Genomic DNA, 14,136 nt, shown 5'->3' with positions numbered 1-14,136 from the left:
CTTTACTTTCAGAAGGGCTGGATTTATTTTAGGCTGATACAGAAAGTTGCTGTGAAAGCGGCAGGCATGCAGAAATTGCTAGAAAGGTCACAAGCGCTGTTTGGCACTCCATGCTTCACCTCCTCTGATATGGGATTACTAATTCTGCCAGATGTTCCCAGGGACGGAGAGCAAGTCCCATTGGAACATCATGAACAAGAGTTTTCTCTAGCCATTGCACAGAGAATGAGAGCAGCAGCTCATATTCTGACTTGGACAATTGTATCTCACATGCGCAGCCCTTACTAGCCCTTCTCCACATCCCACCATTTAGTTGTTTTTCCATTTTTTGCTGTTTGTCAAGATGCACACGCTGGGTTTGGAGTGCTTTATTAAGTGTGTACTGAAAGCACAAATTTCAGAGTTGTTCCGAGATGGAAATATGTCACGGAGATGAAAAACATGTTTCTGTTTTTCCAGGAATATGCTCTCGTCAATCAGTCTTTCATCAGGGGCTTCCTGTTCCTCTGTTCCTCTGATATGTCCAGGCAACAAAGGAGCTCTCTGAGTCATCATTGCTGCTTATTGTTAGGCCTGAGCAAAAGCTCTGTGTACCATTATACACTACAGAGCTCCTGAGGGCTCTTCAAGAGCTCTTTCCACCCTCGCATGCTCTTGTTCCCCTGACTGAAATGTGTTTGAAGTGTATAAAGGCACATGCTCTTGTTTGTCATCTTTGGGTACCTCTTCACTGGATGTTTCTCAGTAATCTTCTGTGCGGCGCCATAGCCCCACAGAATGGTTCCCAGCAGTTCCTCAAGTGCTGAGATGTCCCTATGGGGAACCCCATAAAGCGGTGTGCCCAGCTCTTTCAACTGCTTCACATGAGGCTGAGCCCTGTTTCAGTCTGTCCAAATCAATCTAAGCTTGGTGTGTTTGTCAGGCGTCTCCAGTGACCTGCTTTGCCTTCCTGGCCTGCCTCATCGCTGGTGCCTGGGCTTTGCTTCTGCCAGCTTTTATTTTCTATTTTAAAGAACATGGCAGGATTTCCTCCCACACATGGATCCCCTTTATCCCTGTAGCATTCCTTTCACTGTGGGTCTTTCTCCAACCTGAGCAAAATTGTTGCACACAATCGACAGGCATGTACTTCCCATCTCCAGCTCTGTGTGCTAGCCTGCATACAGGATGGCTGCCTCTTGGTTGAACATGTCTTTTGGAGAAGGTAGACCTTCTACAGCTGACTGCATGGCAGGTAGGTGCTGCAGACTGGGCTCTTTGTGCTAATTAAGCATACACCGATAAGCACGTACAGCCAAAAGGTTGTTTAATCATAGGCTGACCTGACGTGGAGACCTCAAGTACAGGTGACTGATGATCCAGGACAGCCTGCTCTATTAGATGGGAAGAGGTTAATAATAACCAGAGACAAACTTAGAAGGGTTGTCAGCTGTGGTCAAGGATCATATTCAACAAGACCGAATTCATGAGAAAAAGTCTCTTCACTGTGGTGGATGAAAGGAGGGTGAATCCTCTGGCTGAAAGCTGATGCTAAGTATATTCCATTTAGGAAACAAACCCAAACAAACAACCTGGATTATGTTTTTAACAGCCAGATGGATTAGCTACTGGATCATCTGGCACAGGATGCTTTTCCACTCTCAGGCTGTACCTGTAGGTTTGCTGTGTATTATTTCCAGGAGCGTGTTTCTGTTTCTTCAGATATTCTTTCCCACAGGATAAACTGCTCTCAGCTTTTAATCCTGCGATGAAGTCTTCCTGCTCCTCTGAGTCAAACAGAAACCATACAAGAATAAAAACCCCAGAAGCCATGTAATTGCATCTCCCTGATGCAGGCGTAGTGGACTCAGGCTATGCCATTCCTTGTTTTTCTTCATTTCATCTCTCTAGAAGCTCCCAGTGACTGGGACATTATCTCTGCTGCATCCTGCATCTTCGCAGTCGAGTCCCTTCCCTCTTTTGGTATGTCCTGATGCCATGGCACGCTGGGTTGGCCAAGACTCTAAGGTGGACATTTGTTTGGTGGCAAAGCCAGAAAAATAAATAGTTTCCAATTTCTGATGCTAAGGGCCTGTGAAAATTAACAGCAATGCTTGCCTTTAAATAAGTAAAGCAAAGAGCTTTTGAGGCAGACAAGACCATGGAAAATATTAAGAAAACCAGTCTTACATCCTGACTGCTGTGCTTTTTTTGTGGGATAAAGAATGGCTAGTATTATCTGTTATACATGATGTCTAACCAAAGCTTCCCTGGCTGCTGCTCGGGGAGCATATTTCTGTTGTTGAGGATATGGAGTACAGATTATTTACTTGCTCAGGGCAGCAGCCTTCTATACATTTCAGAACTGCTTTCACCTACACCCTAGTTCTCTACATAGAACTAACCCACTTGCTTTGCCATTTACTCCTTTCTGTTTTTCCTTGCTCTGAACTCTCACCAGCTTGCCCACGTAGGACATGTCCATGAGGCATGTGCCAGTGTTGGGCAGAGAAGAAGGATTACTCCACATCTTGCATGTGACATGCCTATTCATACAGCCCTACATACTGTTTGTCTGCTTCAAAGCAAAATGCCACCATTACTCAAGTTCAGCCTGTGATCTGCAGTAACCACAGATCCCTTCTGAATGAGCAGGTCATGCATGATGATTATGGGTGGGGATATGCAGTCTGTGCTGTGTGAGGTGTCATGCTAATGATCATAATTTATGTCAATTTGCTGTTTATGTATAGACTTCATCCCTTCAGCTAACAGTATCGGTACTTCAGACAATACAGATGAAAAGTATAAAACAGCTGCTCCGTCTGCAAGCCAGCAGATTAGATGAACAAGGAGTGGATGGGGTCTCCAGCATTTAGTTACAAGCCTCTATTACAGAGGCTTTTTAGCATAAAATTTTCAGTGGTCTTTTTTTCTCATCCCTTTACAGATTTTCTATGTGCCTACTGGGATGTGGGTGCTCAGGAGCACAGGCAGTCTCTTGGGTGGCACTGGAGTCTTGTGCCTGCCAACACTGTGCTGTAGCACTGCTGCTAAGTGGGCGTTTTTTGAGTGTACCTTCAATAGTCTTTTTTAATCAGAGAAGAACAAGTTGTCTAGACATTGCTTTATTTGCCACTAAAACATAACTAGCTAGAGCCAGGTAGCACTGCAGAGCAGCACTGCGTGTCTCGTTTGGGTGGTAAATGGAAAAACTTCATGAAAAATCAGTATAAACAGTCATAATTAATATCACATGTCTCTAATACATCAGCTGGTGGTTATGTGCTGCCTGGGCTTCGTTGCAAAGGCGGGGGTGTTTGAGAGTAGGAAGGTCTGCTGGGAACTCACTTTGTGGCGAGTTGACAGATCTCACTGCTTGACTTTTGCTGTTGCTCTGAGCAGGGATGGCAGGGAAGTACTTTGGCATGCAGAGAAGGGCGAGTGTGGGTTTCAGCTTGAAATCCACAGCGGTTTTCATACTTGCTGTTGCCTTGGAAAACTGGAATATTTTTGACTCAGTGCTGAAGCAGGAGGGCAGGAGGCTTTTTCCTTTCTCGGATGTGGCCTCTTCTGTGCCCAACAGTGATGTTTTTCTTCTCCTCTGCTTGCCCCTTTTGTGCTGCATCCCTTCCATTGTGATCTCTGTGAGCTGAGGCTTGTTTGCTGTGCAGTCAGCCTCACTTTGATTCAGCCCCTGGAGTGGGAAGGGAATGTCACTTTGGTGTACATCATGGGAACCACGAGCAGTCACCTTCGTTGAGCAATGCGTGCTATGTACACAGCAATATGTGGTTGTACTTAGTATGTAGACAGTGAACCATTTCAGGGCTGCAGATTCAGCTCAGCCTGGCAGCTTTTCGGCTGCTTAGTTGGAAATACATGATTTTTATTTGAGGTCAGAATACAAACCAGTGAATACAGCAGAAATGCGGCTGCCAAATGCACCAGCTCAAATATAGTATGTAACGCAGCAACTTAAGGCTTTCCTCTTGGCAGTGGGGAACTATTAAATTATGGTAAAAATAATAGTTTAGGTAAGTTGTGCTGTAGAGCATTGATGCCATTTTGAAAACTAATTTTAACAGGAGTGAAGCCAGTAACACCTTAATATCCACTGTTGCCATGGGCTGCGTAGAGCAATTGATTGCCACATTAGAAGGCATAGCTTTTTTGTAATAATATCCTTTCTGCTCCTTTTGCCAAGTCTTTCCTTGGTGAAACAGTCTGTATTCCCACTCAGAGTAGCATCAATATTTGCTAGAGTGCTTGAAGTAACAGGGTTGGTCTGAGCTGAGCTCTTGCTTCAAATACTGCGAAATCTCAGTCTGGATCAGTTATGCCCAGGCCTTGCTTTAATTTAAGGTTTTCCATACAGCTTTATGAGCTCGGTTTATCAGATTGAAGCTGAGATCTCAGGCGCGATTCGGGAGCTGCTCTGTTGTTTCTGTCCTGATCTCCCTCTGCCTAAAAGTGTTCAGCTATTTCTTTGTGCTCTTGCTTGGGCAGTACCAAGTATTAGGGCTAGAAGATGGGCACTGAGGTTGTAGGATCGCATGTCCCTTTCCCAGTCTTCCAAGTGATTCACATCTTGTTACCTCAGTCTCCTGGTGTAAAATGTTGATAATAGAACTTTTCTAGAGAAAGAGTACAACCATAGTAGAATCTTGGGCTGGAAGGGACTGGAGACAGGCAGCTGGTTGTGGGCTGGGTTTGGTTTTCCCGTAGATATCTCAGTATTGTAGAGGTATGTGGAACTCAGCCCAGCCCTGTGGGGAGCCTTGCCAGCACTAGCCCTATCTAGTAGTTGTGACTTTTTATGGAGCTTGTGAAAGCCTCTCTGTTCCTCGGCAATGAGGCAACAGCCACTAGCTTAGGAAGGATTCGACCTTTAGGTAAAAATTAAGGTAGTGATTGGGATAGAGGAACCACCTTGCCCAGTATGATTTTTCCAAAAGAGGTTGCTTGCTGGTGGTCAGCTAGGAAGGAGGGGGAGCAGGGCAAGCAGGTATCATGCCTTAGTAATTTTTTTCCCAGGAGATTTGCTAAGTCTATTTATTTTATCTGTTTAGTAAGCTGAAATGGATTGCTCAAGTGCTTGCCCTGCCTCCCCTTGAACCTACATGAACTTCTTCCATCCATAATACCCTTGAAAACTAAGAAGCAGTAAACAGGCTACAGAAAGATAACAGAAAAGTTGAAAGAGGAACTACTGGTGTGAAAGGAAGTTGTTAGTAGAGAGTAGCCTCAAAATGGAAGCTATTTGATACGTCAGATAATGCTCTGAGCATTAAAAAGTAAGATTGTACTAGTGATGTTTCCTAAAGGCACAAAGTGAGGAAACATCATCAGAGACAGTTGAGGGTTATTCAGCAGGAAGAGCTGAGATGTCCTTAAGGAATAATACTGGAATTGGGTAGCTCAAAACTGCATGGTTGTGTGCATGAGAAGTGGGCAAAAAGTACAGCTGCAGCTGGGAGCTTACTGGGGAAAGTCAGAGAGACAGAGAGAAAGCCCGGGTTTATCAGTGCTGTGCAGGATAATTGTGAGCATCCAGCATGATGCAGACATGAAAAATATAAATGTCATCCAATGTGACACATTGGAAAAAAATGTTTGTAGCAGAGATGGGAAAATTTTAGCATATTAAGGCACAGTGAGACCTTGCTTGAAAGGCTGTGTGCATTTCCAGTTGCTTTCTGAAGGCTGTATGCAAACTGGGTCAGGTCCAGAGAAGAGATATGTATGATCAAAGAACTTGAGAGCCTACCTAATGTGAAATGATGAAAGAACTCAGATGATATAACCCTAAACACAGACTGGGCAAACACCGACGTTAAGGCTCATTTTTGGAACATGAGTGAATAGGGGTGAGCCGTGCATGGATAAAGATAAGCTGGAAATTTAGAGAATGTTCTTAAACATCAGAGGAAAAAATTTGGGGAATTAATTCTGTTAGAAGACAGTTAGTAAGCAACAAGACATGATCAATTTTTGGAAAAAAACAGCAACAACTTTTTCTTTTCAAGCCCTAGCCCTGAAGAAATCAGTACTGCTGTTTCGGACAGCAGGCAGCGCTCACTGAGACAGGATCATCATGGGGATCTGTGAATCCTGCTGTTGTGAACATGTTTGCAATCGGCATAACCCCACAGACTCCTGTGCCTCTGTTCTCAGATCCTCTTGGAAGGCTGTCTCAATGGGGATCAGTTGGTGATCCCTTAGGGAAGTGTGAGGACTGAGGGCTGGCATTGCCACTATGCCAACGTGTGCTTTTATCAATCTGCCTGGATTTTTTTACCCCTCACCTAAAAGCTCCTATATTTGTTCTCACTGAATAGAAAAGTTGTCAAGCACATGTTGGTAACGATCAGCCTGTATTGATCCCTGTGTATTTGAGAGATGTTGATTGACCTTGAAGGGCAGGGCTTGCAGTGATGGGAAATTATTCTGGTTTTCCTTTCTGAGGATTTTTATACTGTTTTCAGCATCTCCTGTTTTTCTTCTGGCCTCTGTGTCCTGGTCCCCTTTGCTCCAGTTGGGTAAGACCATGGTCTTAGTTCAGCTCTGACCAGCACCCTTCTCTCTGGCGCTGCTGAAACAGCCTCAGTGCTGATGGATGGGGTTGCCGTGTTTTGGGGATTCAGATTTCTGCCATGAGCAATGAGTGAGTGAGGTGGAAAGGCACTGAACTGCTCCTGCCTTGCTCATGAGTGGTCTAGCATGTGGGAAAGACTGAAGATGTCCCTCCCTTCTGTGGCCATGCTACAAATAGGGTGGTCATGGTGAGCCAGAAGCTTAGGCATGCTCATGCTGCAGATAGCAGACAGCAAGGCACAGATTGTCCACTGTGGCAATGATCTTGCAGTTTCTCTTTGCTTGCGAGGCATGGACACACTGAAGGTAATGAGGGCTAGGTCAAAATATACACCCTTTAAGAGGAGACAGCAGGCAGCTCCCTGTGCTGGGATATAGCTGTGAGCTGCGGTGCAGAGGCAGCAGCCCTGGGGCTATCTGGCTATTGTGAGGGTGGTCAGATTGTGCAGCATGCCTGACAATGATGGGTAATTAAAGACCTGCTCCTGACCAGCGCTTGGTGTCAGAGCTACAGCCCCAGCAGCCAGCTGTCATCTGGGGCTGATCTGTTTCCAGTTCATGGATCACCAGGGCAGATTTGCAGCAAATAGGTGGGAGGCTTTGGCTGCCGGAGGATGACTTTGCTGTATGATGTCAGTAAAAGTGAAAAGGTTTCTTCATCCTTGTATGTGGGGGTGTGCTGACCTTAGCAGCCCGTTCCTGCATGCTAAGTGAAGGAGCCAGAGGCCAAGACAGAAATGTGTTGGCCTTTTTTCCACCTAGATGGTCCATTTGTGTCCTGGTTGGTGTCAGCAAGTGCTCCAGGTACTCACACAGCTCACGTACAGTGTGAGTACAGCACATGGGAATCCCACAAAGTGGTGAGCTCTGCTGCAGCCTGGCACTGGGAATGTGATGTGCCTCCTTACTGGAATTCATGGGTAGGAGAACGTGTTGTGCATTGAGTTCTTACCTCCTTGGAGCAAGGGGAAGAAGGCAAGATAGCAAAACCGCTGCCAGCACCTGGGATGCCTGTGAGTAATGAGGCTGATGTTGCTTGATAAGCAATTTTCTCGTGCCAAGCTGTGGGGTGCATGGGAAGCACCTATTCCTACCTCTCCAGGCCCTACAGTAACAGGGACCCCTGCTACTGTAGGGGCAGGCATGTTCTGGCACCTCCACATCCCTCACCTTGCTTCTCTAAGGAGAGCAGTCACCAGCCTGCAGTATCTCTGCTCCCCTTCTTGCATGAGACAGCCATGCTCCCTTTCTAATACTGACTCATCTCTGTGATCAAAGAGAAGTCATCTCCTAGAAGACAGTCCCCAAGAAAGAGCTTTTTTCTTCCTCATTAGCGCCTGTAATCTCTTTATACCTAAGAAGTTTTGAGATAGACCATCAGTTTTTACTGCTGTTGCTGAGAGGGGCAGATAGTAGGTGGGCAATGCAGCAAAGGTGTACTTGCTGCAGAGATGTGATGCCACATCAGCTTGGGGTCAGAGGAACATGCTAAATGTGTTTTGGGGATCAGGATACAAACGTTTATGTTGGAAACAGATATGTAAATAGAAGAGTTTCTCAGGGAGCCCCCTTTCTGCTGCATTGCTTTGTCTGGCGCTTAACAAAACAGCCCCCTGGCTCCATCTGCTCGGGTGTGCGTGTCTGCTACACTGCTGTCAGTGAATTGGTTAATGCCAGTGTCCTGTGCCTGGGACAGGGATGCAGGCAAGCACCCAGCCTGCCAGCATTTATACCTCCTGGCGTCAGCATTGGCAATGCTCATGGAGGACTGGGGAGGGCACCGAAATAGTTTCCATTCTCCTCTCTGCTGTGGGAACGAGTCTCCTGGGTAACAAACGCTCCTTGTTCTGCACAGAGCTCCACAGCTGAGACTCTGTGTCTCCTTCCTCGCTACTGTTCCCTGACTGCCCCAGCTGAAGGGGCTGGAGACGTCTGCTTGCGCCTGCCTTAATTAACGCTGGCAGTACAATGGGACTGTCCATACGGGGGTCCAGGGGCTGCACGCTAATGGGAATACAGTAAATAGTCTGATTTACTGCAGCTTGGGTGGAGCAGAGCCTGCCACGACTAGCTTTCTGCTTGCTGTAATGGCCAGACGTGGAGGTAGGTCCCTCGCTCCTGCGACCTCTCTTGGGGCTTGTCCTTGTTGCCTGAATGGTGTGGTCTTCTGCCCGTATGGTGTGGGTCCTGAGCACCCAAGGAAAGGCAAGCAGTGGGCTGGGGAGCGTGGAATACCACAGATAGGGCAGAGGCATCAGCCTCTCATGAAGGACCTGGGGAGCCTGAGCTTTGGGACGGGGTGAGGGATCATTCCCAGCGTTTCGGAGGTGAGTAGCAGAGCCACGTCTGTGGTGCTGGCTCTGATGTATTCCGAACAGGCTGCACAGCCCACAGCCGGCCCAAGGCCCTTTCTCCTTTCTCACTGGAAGGGTCTCTACACTGAGGCGAGTCCTGGACTCCTGCGTATGGAGCCTTTGGTGGGAGCCGCCCGCCAGCCACTGGGTTTTCAGACAGAATTCTGATTTGAGTGTTAACTCAAGAGAGATTCTAAAGGTTTCTAGTGGTTTGGGATCCAAGACTATTGGCAGCCACATCCAGTAATGAGTCTAACATTTTTCTGGCATGGTGTCTTGGGTTCAGCCGTAACAGTCATTTTTCTCCTTCTTAGTAGCTGGTGCAGTGCTGTGTTTTCGACGTTAGTCTGACAACAATGCCGATAACACACCAACGCTTTAGTTGTTGCTCAGTAATGTTTACCCTGATTAAGGACTTTTCAGTCTCTCATGCTCTGCCAGGGAGGAGGGGCACAAGAAACCGGGAGGAAGCAGAGACAGGACCCCGACCCAAATTAGCCAAAGAGGTATTTCATACCACAGCACATCATGTCCAATATAGAAACTGGGGGGAGTCACCCGGGGGGGCTGGATCGCTGCTTGGGTCAGGCTGGGTGTTGGTCGGCGGGTGGTGAGCAATTGTGTTGTGCATCACTTGTGTTTATTGGGGTTTTTTTCTTTCTCTTTTTAGTTTTATATTCTCTCCCCTTGTTATTTTCCTTATCATTATTATTAGTGGTGGTTTTTTGTATTCTACCTTAGTTCCCGGACTGTTCTTGTCTCAACCCATGGGGTTTACATTCTTTATATTCTCCTTCCCCTCCCACCTGGAGTGTTTCTGAGTGTTTCTGAGTTACCAGCTGGGTTTAAACCATGACACATAGCTCTTTACTGTGGCCTGTCCAGAGGTAGAAGCTTCTTTAAAGAGTTGTATTGTCTGGGTTGTTGTATTTGTTTTATTTGATTGCTGCTGTGGGTGCATCATGGCATAGAGCAAAAAGTAATCAAGTATGGGACAGTTCTTAATGTCATTGAACTGTGTGTCTGTGTGACATTTTTACCTCTTCTCTGACTTACCCATTCCCCATGGAGCCTTGGTTTAGGAAGTGAGGTTTGGTTTGGGCTCACAGAGGATGTTTTTTCCAATGTGGACACTCCATTTGCTGAGCTCCGCTTAGCTCAGTGCAGGGCAGTGGCTGTAGGAGCTGGGTTAGATGGCAAAGTGCAATAATGTGAGTGGATGGTTGACTCAGGGCAGCTGCTGCAGTGCTAGAAACATCTCTCCTGGCACAGCTTGGAGCACAGTTGAGTTTCTGGGGTGTGTGGCCATGCCCAGGCTATGGTAGAAAAGCAAGGGACACACGTGTCTCTTGGTGAAGCTAACTGTGTCCTGCCAGGAACTGCACTGATTTGCCTATGGAGCAGGTTGCAGCTGCCTCTGGTGAAAGGATGAGGGTGGAAAAATCCTTTCACATGGCCCAGGACAGGAAGAGAACCTGGGCTTTTGCAGGTGGTGATCACTCGTTTCAAGAAGGAAGATCTGCTGTGGATTGCTTTGCAGAGATGCTGGGACTCAGCCCAGGTTATGGGCAGCACAAGCTGTAGTTAATAGTGCTGGCATTGGCCTCAGGGAAGATTTAGGTTGGCTATTAGGAAAAATTTCTTCCCCAAAAGGGTGAACAGGCATTGGAACAGGCTGCCCAGAGCAGTGGTGGAATGACCATACCTGGAAGTGTTCACAAACCGTGTAGATGAGGCTCTTAGTGACATGGTTTAATGGTGGACTTGTCAGTCCTGGAGTAATGGATGGACTTGATGATCTTTAAGGTCTTTTCTAACCTGGTTGATTCTATGATTCTATGATCTTGATCTGAGATACCCTGTGACGGCAGGGACTGCAGACATCCTGCCCCTGTCAGGTTGGTTTGGCACTGAGGGAAGCGCGGTGCTTGCATCTCACTCTGGGGGTGGCTATGTTTCAGGGATGATGTGTAGTTAATGGTTAATGAAGCTTTTTTAGGGTAAAACATTACAAAAATGTAAAAGAAGGTTCAAGAATCTTCTTGGAGTTTTCCTGCTCTCTCAGTTTTTAAGTCCTCCCATCCTCCTCCTATGCACTGCTTTGCAGACTAGCATTTTATCTCCAAGCATTCTAGCTGCCATTATCAATGCTAGGAACATAGCACTCCAGTTCCTTTTGCTTTCCTTTGCAAAGGATCAGGCAGCTTGCAACCATATAGCATCTGAAAGCCAGGCTTATCACAGGGTAAGATGCTGCAGTTCTACTTTATGGCATAGGCTTTAGCCTTTTTATTTCTCCTCATGCTACTTTCCTGATTTCCCAGCTCCTGTAAGAATCAATCCTCCATCTTCCAGCTCTACTTTACCTCCCCTCCTCTCCTCCTCTGCTCCCTCCTATCCCCTGCCTTTTCTGAGGTTCTGCAGGGACTGATTGCAAGCCGGAGCGGTGGTGCTGTGGGCATGCTTTCTCCTTCACACGCAGCAACGTCACAGCAGCAGCAGGAGCATTGGGGATGTGATTGCGCAGACCCTCTGCATTGCCAGGGATGCAGCTGTGAGAAAAAGATAAAAAAATAAATAATAATAAAATTGACTCTGTGTTTTCCACAGCATCCTGGTGGTAGAGCACGGAGACTGCTGGAATCTGAGTGCTGGAGCAGCGCGCATTCAGTGAGACAGTGAACGGAGCATCTGTGGAAAGGTGAGATGGAGAAATGATCGGGGTGGGCATTACTTGTACTGATGGTTTTCAGACTGTTCGTTGTCCTGCACAGTGGCTGGTTTGTCTTTGTAGAGATTGACAGCTACCCGATGAAGCGTAAGGATTTTAGGATTGCTTTGTCTCTTTAGAGGCTGCGTTGCTTTGGCACTGCTAAATATATGCAAGCGAGTGAAGAGGCTAGTATTGATGTGCAGAATATGTGTTTGTCCATTGTAGCTATGAAATAGCGGTTGTCACGTCCGGGTTGTGCAGAGGCGAGCCGTGCTTCGCCCCGACAATGCCATCGCACAGCTCTCCATTGTGCCTGCCATGACAGCCAAGCCCACACGGATTGTTGTGGTCCCGCCGGCTACCATGCTTTCTGTGCATCCCTGGCAGTGATGCTGGTGTGCAGTTCAAAAGCTGTTTTGACAGACAGCACTTCCATGAAAAGCCAGAAACAAAGGATGCAGACAGAGGAAAGGCTGCTGTCAGTGTGGCTTTTGGCTTTCGGCTTTCTTTTTCTTTTTTGTTTTTCCCTAAATACTGGTAAATCAATTGCTCAAAAGGTGTTAGGATAAAATGTCATGGCAGGTAAAACCCTGCTCTTCTGCTAAGAGATTCATGGGGTCTGTGCAGGCTGGAGTCCTTTGTGTTGCAGAGGGTGTGTCTGTGCTGGCTGTGTAAATGGATGCTTTCTCCCTGCCTGCTTTTCACAGATCGGATGAGAAAGGTTATCTAGGAATGGAGGGATTTCTGCTTTTAATTACTGAAATAAGGGGTTCAGGCTGGGTACCAGTTATTGGAGCTTAATTACATGGTCTTGTTATAGCCAAATCCCTCTTTTCCCTCTCCGCCTTCCTTCTTCTTCCCTCCCCCACCCTCTGCATAAATCCTTCCATCAAACTGCCTCTGCAAACGCAAAGGGAGACGGGCTTGAACAAAGAGAAGGATATATGTGGGATAGGGATATAGATGCTAGGGAGGCAATGTTCAGGATGACAGTGAGAACAATAAGGCAAAGGTATAAAAGAATGAGATTTTGGTGTCTGTGGTAAAGTGATGTGGCTGTAGGGGAATGTTCACGTTGGAATGTGGTAACAAAAGATGATAAGCAAATAGCAGATGCCATCTTTTAGAAGATGCTGAGCATGCGGGGGTGCAGTTGCAGGTGTTTGGGGGGAATGTGTGTTAATGCGAGTTACGTTAGCATTGGCTGTTGAGGAACAGATTGTAGGGGGTCTGGATTTATGGGTGGCATAAAGGTGTATGGAGTATGGGGGAAATAGAGATCTGCTTTTTTACCTCCAGACACCTGCAGCCTTGTGTACCAGTATTGCTAAAGAGTGAGTTTGGCGGGTCTAAACTATTCACAGGAACTTTCTGCAGTTTGCCAATGACCAAAGAATAATTCAGATAAAGCATCTTTAGGCCTATCATTAGCAATAAGGTAGTAGGAAAAATGTAGATATAATGCTAAATGATTGGCAGAAGCTGAAGAGGCAGATGTGAGGGGCATTGCAGAGCTGGAGGAGCAAGGGGGTTTCGGTCAGAGATAGAGGGCATAGAGGAGGGAATTCAGGGCTGTCATTGTCAGGGAATGCAAATGTGTAATTTGTACTGTCATCCTCCAGCCTCTCACTGTGTTCCCTGAGGTGGTCAGCGCTGTGTGCTGCCCCATGGGGGTTGTGGAGGGAGCAATCCTCAGCACAGCCTTTTCTGCAGCAGTTTTCTGGAGGAATCATTTTGTTGCTGCAGGTTCTCAGTTGCTCCCTCTCCATCCCTACGGAGTGGCAAGCTCTCCGCTTTACGCTTAAAGGCCACTTTACACCTGGTGAAGAATATTTCCGTGCAGGGTGCCAGGTAGCAAGGAGAGGGCTTCCACCAAAACCACAGAACAGAGTGCATTCTTCTCACAGCTCTGTGGCAATGTCCTGCAAGCATCATAGGGCTTCCTGAACTGCAACTCCTTCTCATCCCTATCTTGCGCTGGGACCTGGGAACCCCCTCTGTGTCTCCAGGTCTCTGTCCCACACAGCCCTATGGGAGCAGGGAGCAGGATATGCCCCTGCAGATGTGTACCAGACTGCATTTGTGGTGCTGCTGCAGAACAGCACCTCTGTGTGTGGTGCAACCTGGACTGGAGGACAGGACACACAACAGGACATATCTACGGAGGATACACATACTTGTATTAGGGTGTGGAAGAAAACTGCATATAGTTTTTATGTACAGTGCTTACCAAAGGAGATGGTGCAGCCTCCTTTGCTGTGTGGGATGGGAACATGCCCCAGGACGTACAGGATGTGCCTAGCTAGTAGATACCGCTCTTACAAGAGCATCTGCTAAGCAGTGAGAGTGCACAAATAATCTCTGCCTTGAGATGCTTAAAAGATGGGCAAGAGCTTATGGTGACTGGAGCTGATTGACATGGTTCACAGGAAGGAGGTATTATTGCTGCTGTGTGTCTTTCCATTCTGCATCAATGCAGAATGCTGGAGACAA

The 14,136-nt window shown here is 47.0% G+C and overlaps 1 protein-coding gene across 5 annotated transcripts in view; it reads left to right on the top strand.

The window, feature by feature from the left end:
- The window catches only part of RUSC2 (RUN and SH3 domain containing 2), a 52,457-nt gene that overhangs the window by 4,551 nt on the left and 33,770 nt on the right, over nt 1-14,136 (top strand). For 2 of the 5 annotated variants that reach the window (XM_030470146.1, XM_030470147.1), the window contains exon 1: nt 11,323-11,631. The gene's annotated coding sequence lies outside the window, so the exon portion shown is untranslated. Of the gene's footprint in view, nt 1-8,251; nt 8,680-11,058; nt 11,176-11,322; nt 11,632-14,136 lie in introns of those variants that run through there. The other 3 variants (XM_030470143.1, XM_030470144.1, XM_030470145.1) reach the window with 3 other exon arrangements.

Source organism: Strigops habroptila, chromosome Z (assembly GCF_004027225.2).
Source record: "Strigops habroptila isolate Jane chromosome Z, bStrHab1.2.pri, whole genome shotgun sequence".
NCBI classification, from domain to species: domain Eukaryota; kingdom Metazoa; phylum Chordata; class Aves; order Psittaciformes; family Psittacidae; genus Strigops; species Strigops habroptila.
The sequence above is the reverse complement of the archived record's forward strand: the minus strand, read 5'-3'. Positions and strand labels throughout refer to the sequence as shown.